We start from the raw sequence: 22,409 nt of genomic DNA, 5'->3' as shown, positions 1-22,409 counted from the left end.
TTATTGCTAACATTTTGTCATATTTACATAATTGTGAATTATTGTGTAATAGTGATGGACTGTTTTTTTTTGTTGCTGGTGTCCTTAGACAGCTCTTTGGTCTTGGCCATGGTAGAGAGGTTGAAGTGTGATTGATTGAGTGTGTGAACAGATGTCTTTTATACAGGTAACGAGTTCAAACAAGTGCAATTAATCCAGGTAATGAGTGCAGAGTAAGAAGGCTACTCCCTTCTCCTTCCTTGTCAGCTGCTGCCTTGGGTACAATCACACAAGTGCATTCATGGGCTCTGAGCTTAGGGTGCGTGCGTGCTCCCCCTTCTTCCTTCTTAATGCACGCTGTCCTAAAGTGTTCTCAGTCAATAGCTGGGAGACACTTATTATTTAAGGCAAGTCCACCTGCATGGAGGTGCCTGTGCAACGTTGTTAGTCTGTTCCCAAACACGCTTGCTAGTTCTCAGGTCCCAGTCTGCTAGTTCCCGCTAGTGTCTGTCCATTCCTAAACTACTTGCCTTGTGAATCTGTATGATAGCCAGACCCACCTGCACCTGCCCCATCAGCACTTGCCGTGCCAGACTGTACATCATCTGGATCTGCTTGCGTCTGTTGTGCCAGTCTGTACACCAGCCAGATCTGTCAAAACTTGCCGTGCCAGTCTGTATATTAACCGGACCAGCTGGCATTTGCCATGCCAATCTGTATATCAGCTGAACCCACCTGCACTTGCCGTGCCAATCTGTATATCTGCCAGACATGCCTGTGGCATGCCCCACGGGCTGGGGTACTTGGTATCGGGTCCGGTACTTAAAGGGGATGTCACGGTGGCGACCCGGTCCGTGCCCCTGGGCACCAACGTTAGAGGGAAAGGTCTTTAAAGGGATAAAGTTTATGTTCGTGATGCCACCTGTGGTAGTAGTAGAAATTCACCGCACACTCGTTTTTGTTAGTTTGCAAGCGTGTTTTCACAATTTATTCCAAATATAGTCTCAAATAGATATATAAACCACAAGCAGTGAAAGGATATAGTTTGATTAAAAAAAAACAACTTTTCAACCCTCCTGGGTCTTAGTCATGGGGTTACTGAAGAGATAAGAAAACAAGGTATAAGATACTGAATACTATATACATTATATACATTATATACAAGGAACATAAGGTAACAAAGTCAGCCTGAAGACATCAATAGTAATAGTTGCCAACATAGGAAAATGCATTTAGAAGTAGAGATAGGGCAACCAGTAATAGTTGTTATAAAATAATGCATGACATAGCACGATGTAACAACACTGGATAAATTTGAATAACACTGGATAAATTTGAATAACATAAGATAAGACAGGCACGTATTACCTTAGTTGTTGGTGCAAGAGTAGAGGGTGGAAAATGTAGAGAGGGACCCTTGGTGTTTAGGTACCCAAAACTGCAATGAATGATGGGAATGTTATGGGAAAGGTAAAGATATACATAAGCAATATGAGTCTTAGGATGTTGGTTAACATACTACCCTGTGGGGATATCAGGGGAAAATCTGTATACAACGTGGCCGCTATCTATATACTCTAAGTATAATGGCTGCCTGGTGCAATAAATAGGAGCATATCAGTGACGCAGTAATAGGGTATGGTACTGCAGTCATGTAAAGGTAAACTGTTGGTGGCTTAGCAGTAGAAGCTTACAAGTATAATGGCTGCCTGGTGTGATGGGGAGCTGTAAGCAGGAGCATATAGGTGAAGGCCCAGGGATGCAGTAGTGGGGTATGGTATTGCAGTCATGCAAAAGGTTACCTGCTAGTGGCGTGGCAATAGAGGCTGTAGAGCGGCGCTCCCGCGCCCTGCTGGGTGTGCGGCTGTTTGGTATGCCCTGGGGTAATGTAGCAGCGTTTTAAATGCTGCGCCCTGGATCGCTGGACCGGAAGTGCGTCACCCGGACCGGAAGTGACATGCCGCTGGTGTATAGTGTACACTGCGCATACGTGGTTATGAAACCATAGTGACTGCTGTTATGGTGGCAAAAGGGACGCAGTAGAAGCGGCATAATGTTAAATGAAAGCTCCTTACTGCATTACAATTGTGGACTAGCTGTAATGAGGATGCAGTTACAATAAATGGGGATTTACATAAAGGAATACTGGTTGAAGGGTGTGAGCGTTAAATGATGGCCCGTGGTACGGTACAGTTGTGGAGCATATGTAACCAATATGGATTAGTCTTGGGATTTGATTATTATAATAATGCGGCTGGCAATATTGGTTGTATAAGTTGAAAAGAAGAACTCACCTAATGTAGTTGGTAATTAGCGTGTCTGAAAGATAAATGACAAAGTTAGTGAAATCATATTAACCAGTTAATCTCTCTATTAAGACCTTTGGGGCGCAGGGTGTCTAGTTTATGTATCCAGTAAGTTTCTCTGGTTTTGAGTAGTCTGATGTGATTACCTCCTCTTCTTGGTCTGGGTACATGTTCGATTACCTGGTATTTAAGTTGGGCCACCGTGTGTTTGAGTTTAACGAAGTGGTCCGGTAAAGGAACCCAGGTCTTGCCACAACGTATGGTTGATTTGTGGCTGGCAATGCGGTCCCTGACATGTTGGGTGGTTTCTCCAATTGATTAGGTATACCACGAAATTGGAATTGCAGGTATGATAACCCCGAATGGGATAAGATTTACCCGTCCTGGGGTGGGTGACATTGTGTGATTTTATGACATTGGAGCATGAGGCACAACTCAGATAGGGAAACGTGCCCTGTCTGCGTGTGGTCAGGAGACTTTGGTTTATAGTGGGATGCGGACTGTCGATGTCAGCCCGTACCAGTTTATCCCTGATGTTGGGAGCCCTCCTGTTACACATAAGAACTGGTGAGGTGAAGCAGTCGATTTTGGGGTATGCCCTGGAGAGTAATGGCCAGTGTTTTCTAATGATTGATTGAATTTTTGGCATCAGGGGATGATATGTGTGTACAAAGGGGACACGTTCTTTGGTGGCTAATTGTGGATGAGGGGATTGTGGACTAAGGACATTGCTTCTCTCTAGCTCTAGTAACCGTGCTGGATAGTTTCTGTCCCTACATTTCTGGGACATGGCATCTAGGCGTGTCGGGAGTAGGGCTGGGTCAGACACAATCTTGGCTAGCCTCGTGAATTGAGACCAGGGTAAGCCTTTTTTTGGTGGCCTTTGGATGGCTGGTGGAATAATGCAGGAGGCTATTGCAGTCTGTGGGTTTGGTAAAGAGGTCACTTGTGAGTTTCCCAAATTGGTCTTTGTGTATCATTGTGTCTAGGAACGCTATGTGATTTGTGTCATATTGGATGGTAAATTGCAGTTCGGGATGGACTGAATTCAGGAGTTGGTGGAAAGTTAATAGTAGTTCAGATGACCCTGTCCAGATGAGAAAGATATCATCAATGTATCGATGATAACATCGGACATGTTGATTGAACAATTCCTCCGGATAGACATGATTATTCTCAAAGTGGCTCATGTACGCATTTGTGTACGCCGGTGCGACGTTTGAGCCCATCGTGGTCCCGCAGCATTGCACATAATAGGTGTCCTCATATAAGAAAAAACTCTCATATAGGACCAGTTTAAGGAGATCAAGACAAAGTTGGATGGAGTTAAAGGACATATTGGAGGCCTGGAGAAGTGTTTATGTGGCTGTAATACCTTCCTCATGTGAGATGGACGTGTATAAGCTGTTTACATCTAATGTTACTAGTAGGCTGTCTTGTGGTATGGTATTGTATTTTTTGATGAGGCTCAAGAAATGTCCAGTATCCAACAGAAAAGACTTGGTAGTCTTAACAAGGGGTGTAAGTATTTTCTCAAGATAAATGGACAGGGGTGACAGTATTGAGTCTGTGGAGGCTACGATGGGTCTACCAGGAGGATTGGTGAGTGATTTGTGGACTTTTGGGAGGATGTAGAAAACCGGAATTATGGGATTAGGGTTAGAGAGAAATTTTGCTGTGTTCTGATCAATTGTATGGTTATCCAAGTAGGTCCTGATAAGGTTTCTAATTTTTTTGTCAATGTCAAATGTGGGGTCTCTCGGTATAACTCTATAGGTGTTGGAGTCAGAGAGTTGGCGTTGGACTTCATTGGAACACATGGTGCGATCCATGATAACAATAGCACCACCCTTATCAGCAGGTTTTATGATTATGGATTTGTTATTCTGAAGGGATGCCTGTTTTTCTGCTAGTGTAAGGTTGGTATGTGTAGGGAAGAAACCAAGGCGTTGTTGATGTGATAGTTCTTTCACCTCACGATCAATAAAAGAAATAAAGGTTTCAGTTGCATGAAAAGACTGGGGTGGACTGAAAGTACTCGGGTTACGTAAACCCAGAGAGGCAAGGGAGATTTCCGCAACAGAGACTTCCCCGGTAGGAGACACTCTGCTTTCGGAAGTCTCCGATAATGTCCAAAAGTGAGTCTTTAGTCTCACTGTGTGGTAGAACCACTGGAGGTCCCTCTCCAACTGGAAGGTATCAAAGTTGGGAGTAGGACAGAATGATAGTCCTTTTTGTAGTAGGGCCAATTCGGCAGGGGAGAGAGCGTATAGCAGGAGGTGTTGATCACCAGGTTTGGTGTCTTACCTGGGAGCGGGTTGTCATTTTTTCTCCTGGATCTTCTCGTCGATGCGCTGGAAGCCTCCCATGTGGCCCTTCGATAAAAAATGGAACCTGTTGGAACATGTGGAAGAATCGCTTTCTGTACTAAAAGATCTGCGTTGATTTGGTTGACGACGCCAGTTGTTTTGCCCGGTGGAATCGCTCCATCTATAAATTCTATTGTTGGTGTAGTCGTCGTTGTCCCGTTGGAATTTGAGACGTTTTCTTTCCTGTAAGAATTTTTGATGATCCGTGAGAACTTTATCGTACACATACACACATGATGAGAGCATTATACTGCCTCTGTACAAATACTGTACCGCACATGGAGTACTGTGTCCAGTTTTGGGCACCGGTGCTCAGGAAGGATATAATGGAACTAGAGAGTACAAAGGAGGGCAACAAAATTAATAAAGGGGATGGGAGAACTACAATACCCAGATAGATTAGCGAAATTAGGATTATTTAGTCTAGAAAAAAGACGACTGAGGGGCGATCTAATAACCATGTATAAGTATATAAGGGGGCAATACAAATATCTCGCTGAGGATCTGTTTATACAAAGGAAGGTGACGGGCACAAGGGGGCATTCTTTGCGTCTGGAGGAGAGAAGGTTTTTCCACCAACATAGAAGAGGATTCTTTACTGTTAGGGCAGTGAGAATCTGGAATTGCTTGCCTGAGGAGGTGGTGATGGCGAACTCAGTCGAGGGGTTCAAGAGAGGCCTGGATGTCTTCCTGGAGCAGAACAATATTGTATCATACAATTACTAGGTTCTGTAGAAGGACGTAGATCTGGGGATTTATTATGATGGAATATAGGCTGAACTGGATGGACAAATGTCTTTTTTCGGCCTTACTAACTATGTTACTATGCTACTATGTATCGGTTTTCTCTTTGAGTTTAGTCCACTCAGCAGATGATAGGGTTGAGGTAAGCTGGGTTTCAATAGCCTTGATGCTTTCTTGTGTTTCAGCAATTGACTTCTGTAGGAATTCAATAGTTAGAATGATGATATCCAAAGAGCACTTATTCAAGATCCTCTTGTATTTTTCACAAAAGTCCTGGTTATCAGAAAAAAGGGTTAGACATAGATTGCACCTGAGACCCCTAGGGATCTTACCTTGTTTGTGGTATTCAGCCATGGTTATACAGTGCAAGTCATAAGATATTAGCTCACGTTTTTCTTTCTCGTAGGTTCTGGTTCTTAACTCCTGTGCAGGAGTTTTTAGAAAATCATTAGCACTAGAAACTTGTGAAAGAATGCTAGTACTGGTTGCGGTGTCATATGCAAAAGTCTCTGAAGACATTGGACTGACCTGTGGTATTCGGTCAGTGGGGACCGACGCTGCTTTAAGGGGTCCGCTGGGGTGATGTTGTGGCAGCTAGATAGTATATCTTCCCACAGATGAAGTATATCCCCAGGGCTCCCAGTGTGTAGATGGTGGTATGGTGAGAGGCACAGAGAAGAACGAGGACACAGGATTGCAGTCTCTTTGCCTTGTTTACTGCTGGTTTCAGCAGCCACAGTCCAGGGCACCAGATCACAGGGCAGGCAGAGAAGTCCGGGCAGTCCAGAGACAAGCAAGTTCCCCTGGGTAAGTCAGGTGGGAGCCTAACACTCTGCGCTTTCTGTCTCTAAGTCCCTGCTGCCACTAAGTGTCTCAACAAGGTCTTTAATTGTTCTGCTGTCCTAGGAGAGGTACCTGTATGGCAGGCAGCTCGAGCCATAGGTTCTGGGGTCCATTCTTGGTGACTCTGGGCTCCTAAGTTCTGCTGTGCCACAGGTAAGTGTTGGCAAAGTTTTGGTAATACAATGCCCTCCGCTTCTGCTCCGTGTCGTAGAGTCCACGTGAGCCTCGGGCTCCCGGTTCCCGGCTCCTTGCGCTTAAGCCCTTCAGAGGCCTGCTTGTGACCTCTTGGGGCTCTCACTTTTCTCTGTGCTCCACTCCTGTCTGTCCTTGCACACAGACTCCTACTCCAAACTGAGCTCGCTCCGCCTCCAAACCGGCATTTTTATTGAGGGAAGCTGCCCTAAAACAGGGTTTTGAGCTTTCCCTCCTGGCCTGGAATTGGAAGGTGTTGTGATTGTGTAAACCTACCAAAGGAAATCCCACTTGTCTCCGGACATAGCACTATCCTCCGTGAGAGGAAGGCAGCACTACTGTGGTACCCAAATTCCTGGAGTGCCACACCTGCACCTGCTGTGCCAGTCTATTTATCTGCCGGACCCACCTGCACCTGCTGTGCCAGTCTGTATATCAGTTGAACCGGCCTGCACCTGCTGTGCAAGTCTTTATATCAGCCAGACCTGCCTGCACCAGCCATGCCAGTCTGTATATCAGCCGAATCCACCAGCACTTGCCGTGCCAACCTGTGTTTCAGCCGTAGCAGTTCGTTCCTGTGTGTGCCTGCCTGCAATAGCTGTCTTCACCTCCTGGGCCATTCCATGTACTTTTCCCTTGGGGGCCAGCTCGAATACGTCCATAGTCTGTCCTGAAATTGCCCCTGGTGTTCATCAGGGGCCAAGCCTAACCCTGCCATTAAGGGTTATATTGAAAAGTCAGATGTTCACCTAGTCACACTCCTCCAGGCTCTCATCAGACCACAGTACAGTGGTTCCACCACTCCTGTTACACTTATTTCATGCAATAAAATGCAAATCGATGTAAAAATCATGCAATCTGATTGTCTGGATTTTTTTTTTATTCTGTCTCTCACAGTTGAAGTGTGCCTACAATAAAAATTACAGACCTCTCCATTCTTTGTGCGTGGTGTGACAGGGTAACTGGTACTGTGTAGGGGAGATAGGTGTCACGGAGACTGCTTTCCTCCACGATCTAGAAACCCATACGTTTCTTTTCAGCATGATATGTGCTGAAGGAGTTAAGTGGCTATATTAGAGGTGAGTTTTTAGGTGAGTAGGTAAGAGATGGCGGGACACCTACACACCATATCGCCACCTCAAGAGTGTGGCTGGGGAAATAAATGTCCAGACAGTTTTTTTTCTTTGGTCTGTGTTGTGTAGAGGCAAGCAAGCCCTTGGCTGATGCTCCTGTGGGAGCTGCCATATGTGTTGGCCCAGAAGTGCTGGGCAGGACTGCTTAATATGAACTCTTTATTTCCTTTTGAGCCAGAAAGACTGTTTTTCTGTTACCATTTTGGGATATATGATACAATAAACCACCCCGAGATGGTAACCCACGTGTGCCTGTGTCTACCTCGAGGAGCAGCTAAGCGAGACGGCCTGCCACAATGGGAAAACTTGCAAAACTGTCAGTGTATCAAATACTTATATTCCTGTTGTGAATTTGCTTTTTGCTCCCTCTAGTGGTTACTAGATTTTTGACTCTGGTTTTTCTGTCATTCCTTTTATCCGCACCTGGGTCGTTAGTCAGGGGTGTTGCTATATAAGCTCCCTGGACCTTCAGTTCTATGCCTGGCAACGTAGTTATCAGAGCTAATCTGCTGTGCTCTTGTCTACTGATCCTGGTTCCGGTTATATCAGCTAAGTCTGCTATTTTGCTTTTTGCTATTTGTTTTGTTTTGTATTTTTGTCCAGCTTGTTCCTAATCTGTATCCTGATCTTTGCTGGAAGCTCTAGGGGGCTGGTGTTCTCCCCCCGGACCGTTAGACGGTTCGGGGGTTCTTGAATTTCCAGTGTGGATTTTGATAGGGTTTTTGTTGACCATATAAGTTACCTTTCTTTATTCTGCTATTAGTAAGCGGGCCTCTCTGTGCTAAACCTGGTTCATTTCTGTGTTTGTCATTTCCTCTTACCTCACTGTTATTATTTGTGGGGGGCTTGTATCCTGCTTTGGGGTCCCTTCCTCTGGAGGCAAGAGAGGTCTTTATTTTCTTCTACTAGGGGTAGTTAGATTCTCCGGCTGGCGCGTGTCATCTAGAATCAACGTAGGAATGATCCCCGGCTACTTCTAGTGTTGGCGTTAGGAGTAGATATATGGTCAACCCAGTTACCACTGCCCTATGAGCTGGATTTTTGTATCTTGCAGACTTCCACGTTCCTCTGAGACCCTCGCCATTGGGGTCATAACAGTTTGCCAGGCCCGTATTATATGTTTAATGCATTGCAAAAGAGGGATTACAAGAAAGAAGATTCTGAGTTTTTTTTTTCTCCTCTCTCATTTTTTTTTTCTTCTTCCCCTTTACCTCAGAGTGGCTTAAGCTTGCTGCAGACATGAATGTCCAGACCTTGATTACAAGTGTGGACCAGCTGGCTACTCGTGTGCAGGGCTTACAAGACTATGTTATCAGAAGTCCTAGGTCAGAACCTAAGATACCGATTCCTGAACTGTTTTCCGGAGACAGGTTTAAGTTTAGGAATTTCATGAATAATTGCAAATTGTTTTTGTCCCTGAGACCCTGTTCATCTGGAGACTCCGCTCAGCAAGTAAAAATTGTTATTTCGTTCTTACGGGGCGATCCTCAAGATTGGGCTTTTTCGCTGGCGCCTGGAGATCCGGCATTGGCTGATATTGATGCGTTTTTTCTGGCGCTCGGTTTACTTTATGAGGAACCCAATCTTGAGATTCAGGCAGAAAAGGCCTTGCTGGCTATGTCTCAGGGGCAGGACGAGGCTGAAGTGTATTGCCAAAAATTTCGGAAATGGTCCGTGCTGACACATTGGAACGAGTGTGCACTGGCCGCTAATTTTAGAAATGGCCTTTCTGATGCCATTAAGAATGTTATGGTGGGTTTTCCCATTCCCACAGGTCTGAATGATACTATGGCACTGGCTATTCAAATTGACCGGCGGTTGCGGGAGCGCAAGGCCGCAAATTCCCTCGTGGTGTTGTCTGAACAGACACCTAATTCGGTGCAATGTGATAGAAAAACCGCAGATTCCCTCATGGTGTTGTCTGAACAGACACCTGATTTAATGCAATGTGATAGAATCCTGACTAGAAATGAGCGGAAAATTCATAGACGCCGGAATGGCTTGTGTTACTACTGTGGTGATTCTACACATGTTATCTCAGCATGCTCTAAACGTATAGCTAAGGTTGTTAGTCCGGTCACCGTTGGTAATTTGCAACCTAAATTTATTCTGTCTGTAACTTTGATTTGCTCACTGTCATCTTATCCTGTCATGGCGTTTGTAGATTCAGGTGCTGCCCTGAGTCTTATGGATCTGTCATTTGCTAAGCACTGTGGTTTTATTCTTGAACCATTAGAAAATCCTATTCCTCTTAGGGGTATTGATGCTACGCCATTGGCAGCAAATAAACCGCAGTATTGGACACAGGTTACCATGTGCATGACTCCTGAACACCGCGAGGTGATACGTTTTCTTGTTTTACATAAAATGCATGATTTGGTTGTTTTAGGGCTGCCATGGTTACAGACCCATAATCCCGTCCTGGACTGGAAGGCTATGTCAGTGTCAAGTTGGGGCTGTCGTGGTATTCATGGGGATTCCCTGCCTGTGTCTATTGCTTCTTCTACGCCTTCGGAAGTTCCGGAGTATTTGTCTGATTATCAGGATGTCTTTAGCGAGTCCAGGTCCAGTGCATTGCCTCCTCATAGGGACTGTGACTGTGCTATAGATTTGATCCCAGGCAGTAAATTTCCTAAGGGAAGACTGTTTAATCTGTCGGTACCTGAACATACCGCTATGCGTTCGTATATCAAGGAGTCTCTGGAGAAAGGACATATTCGTCCTTCTTCTTCCCCTCTTGGGGCGGGATTCTTTTTTGTGGCTAAAAAGGACGGATCTTTGAGGCCTTGTATTGATTATCGGCTTTTAAATAAGATCACTGTCAAATTTCAGTATCCTTTGCCGCTGTTGTCTGACTTGTTTGCCCGGATTAAAGGTGCCAAGTGGTTCACCAAGATAGACCTTCGTGGTGCGTACAACCTTGTGCGCATTAAGCAAGGTGATGAATGGAAAACCGCATTCAATACGCCCGAAGGTCATTTTGAGTACTTGGTGATGCCTTTTGGGCTCTCCAATGCGCCTTCAGTTTTTCAGTCCATAAGTATATAGCAAAGAAAAGAGAGGCATGCACAGGACGGGGATCACCACACAGATAATATAATTTCAAATAAATTTTATTCAGAACACAACAACACTAAACACTGCAATAGACTGTTTAAAAACAAGTAAAATCACACATATGGTAAATACAAAGACCTATAATAAGGTCATGCCCAGGTCCTGAACCCCACACCCCTCAGTATGGCTAAAGCAAGAGGGTGATAAATTGCTCAAAAGGGACTGGTGAGAAAGAGTAATATACTAGGATCCACCATGAAAAAGCACAACCTCAGCCAGATCAATAATATACATACAATATGCAAGCATGAGCATCTCAGAGTCCAAATACAACCTGTCCTAAAGTAGATTCCAATCCCTATGGAAAATCCTAGGGTGGTGAAAGGTAAGCCAGGAGGGGGGAGGAGGACCCGGGCACTAAATGCCCAACGCGTGTCGCCAGGAAGCCTGGCTTCTTCAGGGGCAGTAGGTACAGTGTGTGTGCAGGCGTTATATATACCTTAATAATTATCAGACCAGGAACAGCTGGGGTCCAAGGGGAGATCGCAAGGTACATGGCGCCGAAGCTGACCGGAAAACCGGAAGTAACAAAGACGCCGGCGTCTGCGCAATAGGAGAGAAGAGCTCAGAGTAAAGATTTCCCTAAGTCCAGGCATCTGGTCAGTGCGCAGGCGCCGTCCGGCGCGTGCGCACTAAGAACCAGCATCGTAAGAGCCCATAATAATACTCTCGGCCGAGAGAAGGATCCACAGGGAAGAAACAGGAGTTTTAAAGAAAGTGGTATCTGTGGGGCAAAGAGCATAATACCTGCCGGAGGCACAAAGAGGAGATATCCACATATATACAGATACATATGTTGAACGATAGTTTAACAATGTTGCCACAATAGCCTCCCATTGCACAAACGGGAGACGAGGTTCAACCGCAGGAATTATTAACTTTGACTCTACCATCCCTGTTGGAACATGAAGACCCCCAGGACCCAGGTAACCTTCAGATTATTAATTTGTCAACACATACCTTGACATTAACAGAAACAACGGTTTTGACCAAGGGATTGTCTTTTTCTCCCATGAATATACTTGATAAATTCACCCTTGTCAAGGATGTTTATTTGTTTTGCCGTCAGTTAATCTTTAAACTTTTGTATCACCATCCTTCTCTAGCTGACCAACTTCCGAATGATGAAAGACAAGTCCTTAGGGATCTTATGGACTTGCTTGAGGAAAATGATACGGATCCAACTAGGAAAAGATTCTCTGGAAGACTGCCTTCACAAGCCACTCCATCTCTCTCCCTTTTCCCTGTGGTTCAGATCTTCTTTAACCGTATATGTAGAGATATACAGACTCTACGTTTGGATGGTAATAAGAACAGGAATTTGAGTCCATCTGAACGGAAGGCCCTTTTGGGTCTACAGAATAATAAGGAGTTTCTGATCCGTGAAGCGGATAAGGGGGGTAACATTGTTTTATGGCCTAATTCCCTTTATTTACAGGAGGTTGAACGGCAATTAGGGGACTCTACATGCTACAGACGCCTACCTGCTGATCCCACTGAGATCTTTAAGAGGAAACTGGACCAACTTGTCGAACAAGTGTTTCGATCTGGTATTTTGAACAAGAAGGAGGTGGATTTCTTGACTACAGACTATCCTGTGATACCAACTTTCTACTTGCTCCCTAAGGTGCACAAGTCTTTGGAGAAACCCCCAGGTAGGCCAATTGTGTCTGGCATCAATAGTCTATTTGAGAAACCCTGTACCTATCTGGATTTTTTCCTTCAGCCTATGGCCATGTCATTAAAATCGTTTATTAGGGACTCGACACATTTGATCCAACTCCTTCAGGATATTGCTCTACCATCAGGCACGTTGTTGATCACTTTGGATGTCGAGTCCCTATATACCAGCATCAATCATGACATGGGCCTCAGAGCCGTCTCATTTTTCTTGGAACACAATAGTACAGGGGACAGAGGACATGATCAGTTCATTCTTGATCTTTTATTTTTTGTCCTCGATAAAAACTATTTTGTGTTTGATAGAACATTTTATAGACAGGTAAAGGGTACGGCTATGGGGGCACGTTGTGCACCTTCATATGCAAACCTTTTTTTAGGGTGGTGGGAGGAGTCTGTAGTTTTCCAACATGCGGCATTCAAGGAACACTGCCAGAAGTGGCTTCGTTTTATTGATGATGTGGTAATGTTTTGGACAGGTACAGAGGAGGATTATTATCTTTTTCTTGCGGACCTCAACAACAACTCCTTCAACATCAGGCTTACCTCACATCTGTCACGGACATCGGTGGAGTTCCTTGACCTCAAACTAATTCTAGATGGTTCGTATGTCACTACTACCCTTTTTCGTAAACCTACAGCTACGAACAGCCTGCTACATTACTCTAGCTTCCATCCTAGACATCTAAAAAATGGCATTCCAACTGGCCAATTTCTTCGGTTGAGAAGGAATTGTAGCATGACGGCTGATTTCAACAGGGAGGCTCGGAAATTGACTGACCGTTTTAAACATCGGGGATACCCCAAGGCCATTATTTCCTCTGCCTACCAGAGAGCAAGTAACAGTGTACGATCGGATCTATTCCAAAGACGTACATGTGAGTCCTCAAGACCTCTTGGTATTGTTACCGCGTTCAACAATCAGTGGGGTGATGTGTACAAACTTCTAGATCGGAGTTGGGGTATTTTACTAAGTGAACCGAAGTTGAAACCACATATCTCGGATAAGCCCAAACTTATAGCTAGGAGGGCTAGAAATCTCAAGGACTTACTTTGTCATAGTCACTTTGTTCGCCCTACCACTAGGCTTAATAGGGGTATGAGGATTTTTGGCACCTATCCTTGTGGAAATTGCAATGTTTGTCAATTCACTATTGCCCAGGATGGTTTGTCATTACCTATCTCTCCTTTTCAGATCAAACCCAGGAAGATTTTCGTCAATTGTAAAACTCGGTCGCTGGTCTACGCTCTAATCTGTGATTGTCCGAAGATCTATGTAGGTCAAACAACCCAAGAATTGCGAAGAAGGGTTCAGCAACACCTGTCCAACATTGCCATGGCCCAGAAGGACCGAGAGAAGGGCAAGAATATTTCATCGGTGGCGACCCATTTTCTTGATGTCCATTGTGGCCACACCAAGGGCCTAAGGATAATGGGGTTGGAGGTGGTCCCACTCAATATTAGAGGTGGGGACAGAGTGAAAAAACTGTTAAGGTGTGAATCCAGGTGGATCCACGACCTACAGAGCTGTACCCCACATGGACTAAATGAGGAACTTCTATTCTCTGGCTATTATAAATAGCCCCATCATCTATTGCATGTGTTCTTTGAGGACTCTACATGTGCTTTATAACTGTTCCAACATCTTATGTCCCGAAAAGTGACCTTCTGTTCTAGATAGTATTATACTGCATTTTTTGTTCTTTTTCTTTTTCGTTGGTGTAATAATGGGATTAGACTTATGGAGCTTATGTTGATATTTGTATTTATTACTTTTATGTGTATGTAGTTGTGCATATTTATGCATATATGTGGTGTTTGTTTTTGTATGTTTTTCTTTATTACCCATCCATTTATTATTAAAAAATTTTTTCTTTTTTTTTTTTTTTTTTTTTCTTTATTATTTTATATATATATTTTTCTTCATATTCCTCTCATTAGTTTATTCTTCTTTTTTCTTCTTTGTATATGTATTTATGTGTATATCTGTTATCATTTATTGTTCTATGTTCATTAGTATTATTCTATTTACTTAATTATCTGCCTATGAAGGAGCTATTGTGGCAACATTGTTAAACTATCGTTCAACATATGTATCTGTATATATGTGGATATCTCCTCTTTGTGCCTCCGGCAGGTATTATGCTCTTTGCCCCACAGATACCACTTTCTTTAAAACTCCTGTTTCTTCCCTGTGGATCCTTCTCTCGGCCGAGAGTATTATTATGGGCTCTTACGATGCTGGTTCTTAGTGCGCACGCGCCGGACGGCGCCTGCGCACTGACCAGATGCCTGGACTTAGGGAAATCTTTACTCTGAGCTCTTCTCTCCTATTGCGCAGACGCCGGCGTCTTTGTTACTTCCGGTTTTCCGGTCAGCTTCGGCGCCATGTACCTTGCGATCTCCCCTTGGACCCCAGCTGTTCCTGGTCTGATAATTATTAAGGTATATATAACGCCTGCACACACACTGTACCTACTGCCCCTGAAGAAGCCAGGCTTCCTGGCGACACGCGTTGGGCATTTAGTGCCCGGGTCCTCCTCCCCCCTCCTGGCTTACCTTTCACCACCCTAGGATTTTCCATAGGGATTGGAATCTACTTTAGGACAGGTTGTATTTGGACTCTGAGATGCTCATGCTTGCATATTGTATGTATATTATTGATCTGGCTGAGGTTGTGCTTTTTCATGGTGGATCCTGGTATATTACTCTTTCTCACCAGTCCCTTTTGAGCAATTTATCACCCTCTTGCTTTAGCCATACTGAGGGGTGTGGGGTTCAGGACCTGGGCATGACCTTATTATAGGTCTTTGTATTTACCATATGTGTGATCTTACTTGTTTTTAAACAGTCTATTGCAGTGTTTAGTGTTGTTGTGTTCTGAATAAAATTTATTTGAAATTATATTATCTGTGTGGTGATCCCCGTCCTGTGCATGCCTCTCTTTTCTTTGCTATATACTTATGGTGCGTTCTTTGGCATGCGATGGGAGATCCCTTATAGTGGTGCCCGCCAACATTTATTGCTTCAGTTTTTCAGTCCTTTATGCATGACATTTTCCGGAAGTATCTGGATAAAATTTTGATAGTTTATCTGGATGATATTTTGGTTTTTTCTGATAATTGGGACTCGCATGTGGAGCAGGTCAGGTTGGTCTTTAAAATTTTGCGTGAAAATTCTTTGTTTGTCAAGGGCTCAAAGTGTCTCTTTGGTGTACAGAAGGTTCCCTTTTTGGGGTTCATTTTTTCCCCTTCTGCTGTGGAGATGGACCCAGTCAAGGTCCGAGCTATTCTTGATTGGACTCAGCCCTCGTCAGTTAAGAGTCTTCAGAAGTTCTTGGGTTTCGCTAACTTCTACCGTCGTTTTATCGCAAATTTTTCTAGCATTGTGAAACCTTTGACGGATATGACCAAGAAGGGCTCCGATGTAGCTAACTGGGCTCCTGCTGCCGTGGAGGCTTTCCAGGAGTTAAAACGCCGGTTTACTTCGGCGCCTGTTTTGTGCCAGCCCGATGTCTCACTTCCCTTTCAGGTTGAGGTGGATGCTTCAGAGATTGGAGCAGGGGCCGTTTTGTCGCAGAGAGGCCCTGGTTGCTCTGTTATGAAACCTTGTGCCTTTTTCTCTAGGAAATTTTCGCCTGCCGAGCGAAATTATGATGTGGGCAATCGGGAGTTGTTGGCCATGAAATGGGCATTTGAGGAGTGGCGTCATTGGCTCGAGGGTGCTAAGCATCGTGTGGTGGTCTTGACTGATCACAAAAATCTGATGTATCTCGAGTCTGCTAAACACCTTAATCCGAGACAGGCCCGCTGGTCATTGTTTTTCTCCCGCTTTGATTTTGTTGTCTCGTATTTACCAGGTTCAAAGAATGTGAAGGCCGATGCTCTTTCTAGGAGCTTTGTGCCTGATGCTCCTGGAGTCGCTGATCCTGTTGGTATTCTTAAGGATGGAGTTATCTTGTCAGCTATTTCTCCGGATCTGCGACGTGTGTTGCAGAGATTTCAGGCTGATAGGCCTGAGTCTTGTCCACCTGACAGACTGTCCCGGATAAGTGGACCAGCAGAGTCATTTCCGAGGTTCATTCCTCGGTGTTGGCAGGTCACCCGGGAATTTTTGGCACCAGAGATCTGGTGGCCAGGTCCTTTTGGTGGCCTTCCTTGTCAAGGGATGTGCGGTCATTTGTGCAGTCCTGTGGTACTTGTGCTCGAGCTAAGCCTTGCTGTTCTCGTGCCAGCGGGTTGCTCTTGCCCTTGCCTGTCCCGAAGAGACCTTGGACACATATCTCCATGGATTTCATTTCTGATCTTCCGGTGTCTCAGGGCATGTCTGTCATCTGGGTGATATGTGATCGCTTCTCCAAGATGGTCCATTTGGTTCCTTTGCCTAAGCTGCCTTCCTCTTCCGATCTGGTTCCTGTGTTTTTCCAGAACGTGGTTCGTTTGCACGGCATCCCTGAGAATATTGTGTCAGACAGAGGATCCCAGTTCGTTTCTAGGTTCTGGCGATCCTTTTGTAGTAGGATGGGCATTGATTTGTCGTTTTCATCTGCTTTCCATCCTCAGACTAATGGACAGACGGAGCGAACCAATCAGACTTTGGAGGCTTATTTGAGGTGCTTTGTCTCTGCTGATCAGGACGATTGGGTGACATTCTTGCCGTTGGCTGAGTTTGCCCTTAATAATCGGGCTAGTTCCGCCACCTTGGTTTCGCCTTTTTTCTGCAACTCTGGTTTCCATCCTCGCTTTTCTTCGGGTCATGTGGAGCCTTCTGACTGTCCTGGGGTGGATTCTGTGGTGGATAGGTTGCAGCGGATCTGGAATCATGTGGTGGACAACTTGAAGTTGTCACAGGAGAGGGCTCAGCGCTTTGCCAACCGCCGCCGCGGTGTGGGTCCCCGACTACGCGTTGGGGATTTGGTGTGGCTTTCTTCTCGCTTTATTCCTATGAAGGTCTCCTCTCCAAAATTTAAACCTCGCTTCATTGGTCCTTACAAGATATTGGAAATCCTTAATCCTGTATCTTTTCGTCTGGATCTTCCTGTGTCGTTTGCTATTCACAATGTATTTCATAGGTCCTTGTTGCGGCGGTACATTGTGCCTGTAGTTCCTTCTGCTGAGCCTCCTGCTCCGGTGTTGGTTGAGGGCGAGTTGGAGTACGTGGTGGAGAAGATCTTGGATTCTCGCCTCTCCAGGCGGAGGCTTCAGTACCTGGTCAAGTGGAAGGGCTATGGTCAGGAGGATAATTCCTGGGTGGTCGCCTCCGATGTTCATGCGGCCGATTTAGTTCGTGCCTTTCATGCCGCTCATCCTGATCGCCCTGGTGGTCGTGGTGAGGGTTCAGTGACCCCTCACTAAGGGGGGGGTACTGTTGTGAATTTGCTTTTTGCTCCCTCTAGTGGTTACTAGATTTTTGACTCTGGTTTTTCTGTCATTCCTTTTATCCGCACCTGGGTCGTTAGTCAGGGGTGTTGCTATATAAGCTCCCTGGACCTTCAGTTCTATGCCTGGCAACGTAGTTATCAGAGCTAATCTGCTGTGCTCTTGTCTACTGATCCTGGTTCCGGTTATATCAGCTAAGTCTGCTATTTTGCTTTTTGCTATTTGTTTTGTTTTGTATTTTTGTCCAGCTTGTTCCTAATCTGTATCCTGATCTTTGCTGGAAGCTCTAGGGGGCTGGTGTTCTCCCCCCGGACCGTTAGACGGTTCGGGGGTTCTTGAATTTCCAGTGTGGATTTTGATAGGGTTTTTGTTGACCATATAAGTTACCTTTCTTTATTCTGCTATTAGTAAGCGGGCCTCTCTGTGCTAAACCTGGTTCATTTCTGTGTTTGTCATTTCCTCTTACCTCACCGTTATTATTTGTGGGGGGCTTGTATCCTGCTTTGGGGTCCCTTCCTCTGGAGGCAAGAGAGGTCTTTATTTTCTTCTACTAGGGGTAGTTAGATTCTCCGGCTGGCGCGTGTCATCTAGAATCAACGTAGGAATGATCCCCGGCTACTTCTAGTGTTGGCGTTAGGAGTAGATATATGGTCAACCCAGTTACCACTGCCCTATGAGCTGGATTTTTGTATCTTGCAGACTTCCACGTTCCTCTGAGACCCTCGCCATTGGGGTCATAACATATTCCCCACTGTATATACCAGGAAGGGGCCAAGGATGGGGGACAAATATAAAAAGAATGAACCTAGGATGGGGTCATATATGCCAGGGTGGGGGACCTATGTAAAAGGAAGGAACTCAGAATGGGGGATGTATATGCCAGGATGGGGACATATTTAAAAGGAAGGAAATTAGGATGTGAGGCATATAAAGTATGCCAGGATGGGGGACATATATGAAAGAAAGGAACCCAGTATGGGGGAATATACACCAGGAACGGGCCCAGAATGGGTGGGACATATATATCAAGATGAGGGACATATATAAAAGGAAGGAATCCAGGATGGTGAGATATATTCATATATTCCAGGAAGGGGCACAGATTGGTGGACATATAGATCTGAAAAGGGCTCAGGATAGGGGACATATATACCAGGAAGGGGCCCAGGATGGGGGACATACATAAAGGGAAGGAAGCCAGTGCATTTTTTTTGCATGCATTTTTATGTTTTTTTGATGCCGTGGTTTTTGTCTCTGTTTGGTGTTCCATACCTTAAATAAAGCTGTCTTATTTTTCATACTTCCTGGTATTTGGCTTTCAGAAAACTTTATTGATATACCAGTGTGCAGATTACCTGTGTTTTTTATGTGTTTCCACTGTGGAAACGCACTAAAAACGTATGTGCATTTTTTACCTACAGATCTAATGCAAGCCTATGGGCAAAATCTGCACATAAATCGCAGCATACCAGCAAGAGAAATTGACATTTTGTGGATTTAAAGCATGCACCCTTTTTTTTCTCTATCAAGATGGAGGCGGCACAATAGTAGCTATCAGATCAGGTTTTTTTTCCCAAGCTATATATATAATATTCATTATGTACATTAGGGGGCAGGTCACTGAGGGATCAGTGACCTGTCAGAAGCCATACTGATGAATAGCTAATCAGAGCACCACATGAAGACCCCTCCACAGGTCGCATGAGTATATCATTAACTCAAAAATGAAAATAAAGATTAAGCAACAACCACAAGATTGAGTTCATCAACTAAAGTATCACTTTAATCAGTATGATGGCGCCAACATGACACTGTCTGTAGGTTACTCAGCACAATCCTGCTGACAAGTTCCCTTTAACAACCGCTTGTACGCCTTTTAACAGCGGCAGTTAACCAATCTCTGACCTCGGACGGGATAGTACGAGATACGGGATACGGGAGTACGGGATAGTATCAAAGCCGGGACATGTCAGCTGTTTTGTACAGCTGACATGTGCCCGCACTAGCGGCGGGTGGAATCGCAATCCATCCGCCGCTATTAACTAGTTAAATGCCGCTGTCGAACGCTGACAGCGGCATTTATCTAGCGCTTCTGGCCATTGGGCCAGAAATGCTCGTATCGCAGACCCCCGTCACGTGATCGGGGGTCAGTGATGCATCGGCATGACAACCAGAGGTCTATTGAAGACCTCTATGGTTGTTGATGCCGGATTGCTGTGAGCGCCACCCTGTGGTCGGTGCTCATAGAAATTATTATTATTATTATGCAGTAATTTTACTTCATAAGAGCGATCTGAGCATCGCTCCTATGTAGCAGAGCCGATCAGGCTATGCCAGCTTCAAGCCTCCCATGGAGGCTATTGAAGCATGGCAAAAGTAAAAAAAAATGCTTTAAAAAAATATGAAAAAAAAATATATATAAAAGTTTAAATCACCACCCTTTCGCCCCATTCAAAATAAAACAATAAAAAAAATCAAACCTACACATATTTGGTATCGCCGCATTCATAATCGCCCGATCCATCAATAAAAAAAGAATGAACCTTATCGCTAAACGGCGTAGGGATAAAAAAAATTTGAAGCTCCAGAAATACGTTTTTTTTGTCGCGTTGACATTGCATTAAAATGAAATACTGGGCGATCAAAAGATCGTATCTTCACAAAAATGGTATTATTAAAAATGTCAGCTTTGCACACAAAAAATAAGGCCTCACCCAACCCCAGATCACAAAAAATGGAGACGCTGCGGGTATCGGAAAAATTGCGCAATTTTTTTTTTAAGTAAAGTTTGGAATTTTTTTTTGCCACTTAGATAAAAAATTACCTAGACATATTTGGTGTCTATGAACTCGTAATGACCTGGAGAATCAAAATGGTAGGTCAGTTTTAGCATTAAGTGAACCTAGCATGAAAGCCAAACATAAAACAAGTGTGAGATTGCACTTTTTTTGCAATTTCACGGCACTTGGAATTTTTTTCCCGTTTTCTAGTACATGACATGCTAAAACCAATAACCTTGTTCAAAAGTACAACTTGTTCCACAAAAAATATGCCCTCACATGGCCATATTGATGGAAAAATAAAAAAGTTATGGCTCTGGGAAGGAGGGGAGCTAAAAACAAAAACGTAAAACCGAAAAAGGGTCATGAAGGAGTCAAAGGTACTTATTTACTTATTCATAATCGCCACTTTTTAATGGTGCTGAAAAATATAGTTTATAGTATAGTGCCCCCCAGCGTCAGAAAATCTCCAGGGTGTCAGCTACCCTGGAGAACATGATCAGGGCTGGTTTTGACAGTCCCCTGTAACAGCAATCACAAAAAAAAGTCAAGTTTAAAATTCTGTTCTCTCTCCTCTGATATGATCTAAAATATCAGAAAATAGAGAAATGGGGTTGTGTTAGGGTTGCAGTTAGAATTGGGGTTTTTCAAAAGTAAAAAAAAATGATGACAATATGATGGCTAGTGTTGAGTGCAAGTGGTCTCTACTCAAGTTTGCATCGAGTGTTCTGGTATTCATGGAGTATCCCAGATCACCACATGATTTTTGGGGGTGTCTAACAGCTGTGAAACATGCGGGGCCGGGACAGGAGCATGTCACTCGAGCACCCGTATTATTTGGCGTATACCCGAGCACCCGATGCAAATTGGAGTAGCGAGCACTTGCGCTGAACACTAATGATGACATTTTCAATATGACAATCTAATGTTATCAAATTCTGTGTCGTACCGGTGGGTTCAAAATGCTCACTATACCCCTGGATAAATTCTTTGAGGGTTCTAGTTTCCAAAATGGGATCAAAAAGTTAAACGATGCTCCTTCCCTTTCCAAGTCCTGCCATGAGCCCAAACAGTAGGTTTCCCTACTGACGAAGGCACGCCGCCGAAATGCGCATAGGGGTTGCGGGATCGCCATTTGGGTGTTGGTAAGTCATTAGTGTTATCATGCTTGCATTTCACTGCACGTACTTCTTTGTTAATGTATTGGAGAGTTATGGACCTTAGTACCAGGGGCCTCTCTTGGTTTGTAAGAGGCATAATTGATTATATGCAATTTGTTATGTATTCCTAACCCCATAGTCTACGGTCCACATACGTTACTATTCTTATGTATTGGGGATCTTTGGATCTTAGCACTAGGGGTTTTGTTTTGATATATATGATGGCACTATTTAGCCTGTAACTGATTTGTATCCCTGTTATCTATGATCCATGTTTTGATCGATTGTACTGCAGTTTTTTGTGACTATTTTGCCCACTCAATGGTGATGCCTTTTCTGTTTCTTTGGCTCACCCAAGCACTATTGGCTGCTTTTATCCTGTATTGTTGTTTTTTTACAATGTAATAAAGTTTTCTACCATTGTTCTGAAATACGTATTCAGTTATATGTTTATATAACTTTTAACCCGTATAACTTCCTAACAAACAAAAAAAAAGTTTCCAAGTTTGTACTGATGTAATGTAAACATGTGGTAAATGTTATTTTTAAAAATATTTTGTGTGAAATAATGCTCTGATTTAAGGGCACAAAAATTTAAATTTACAAAAATTGCTAATTTTTTTAAATTTTTGCCAATTGTAATTTCTTTCATAAATAAGTGTAAGTTGTATTGAAGAAATATTACCACTATCATGGAGTACAATATGTCACAAAAACAGCATTCTGAG

At 44.1% G+C, this 22,409-nt stretch overlaps 1 protein-coding gene and 1 long non-coding RNA gene across 2 annotated transcripts in view; one reads left to right on the top strand and one right to left on the bottom strand.

Moving 5' to 3' along the window:
* SCHIP1 (schwannomin interacting protein 1) overlaps nt 1-22,409 on the top strand; it is an 867,777-nt gene that overhangs the window by 238,119 nt on the left and 607,249 nt on the right. The gene's annotated exons all lie outside the window — the stretch shown is intronic.
* On the bottom strand, nt 1,348-4,825 carry LOC143810027 (uncharacterized). Its single transcript, XR_013222608.1, has 3 exons — nt 4,593-4,825; nt 2,274-2,298; nt 1,348-1,417 (listed from the first exon to the last, which is right to left on the bottom strand). It is a non-coding gene; the product is annotated as an uncharacterized LOC143810027 (long non-coding RNA).

The sequence above is a fragment of the Ranitomeya variabilis genome, chromosome 2 (assembly GCF_051348905.1).
Source record: "Ranitomeya variabilis isolate aRanVar5 chromosome 2, aRanVar5.hap1, whole genome shotgun sequence".
Taxonomy (NCBI): domain Eukaryota; kingdom Metazoa; phylum Chordata; class Amphibia; order Anura; family Dendrobatidae; genus Ranitomeya; species Ranitomeya variabilis.
Note: the sequence above shows the minus strand (reverse complement) of the source record. Positions and strands in the feature narration are given on the sequence as shown.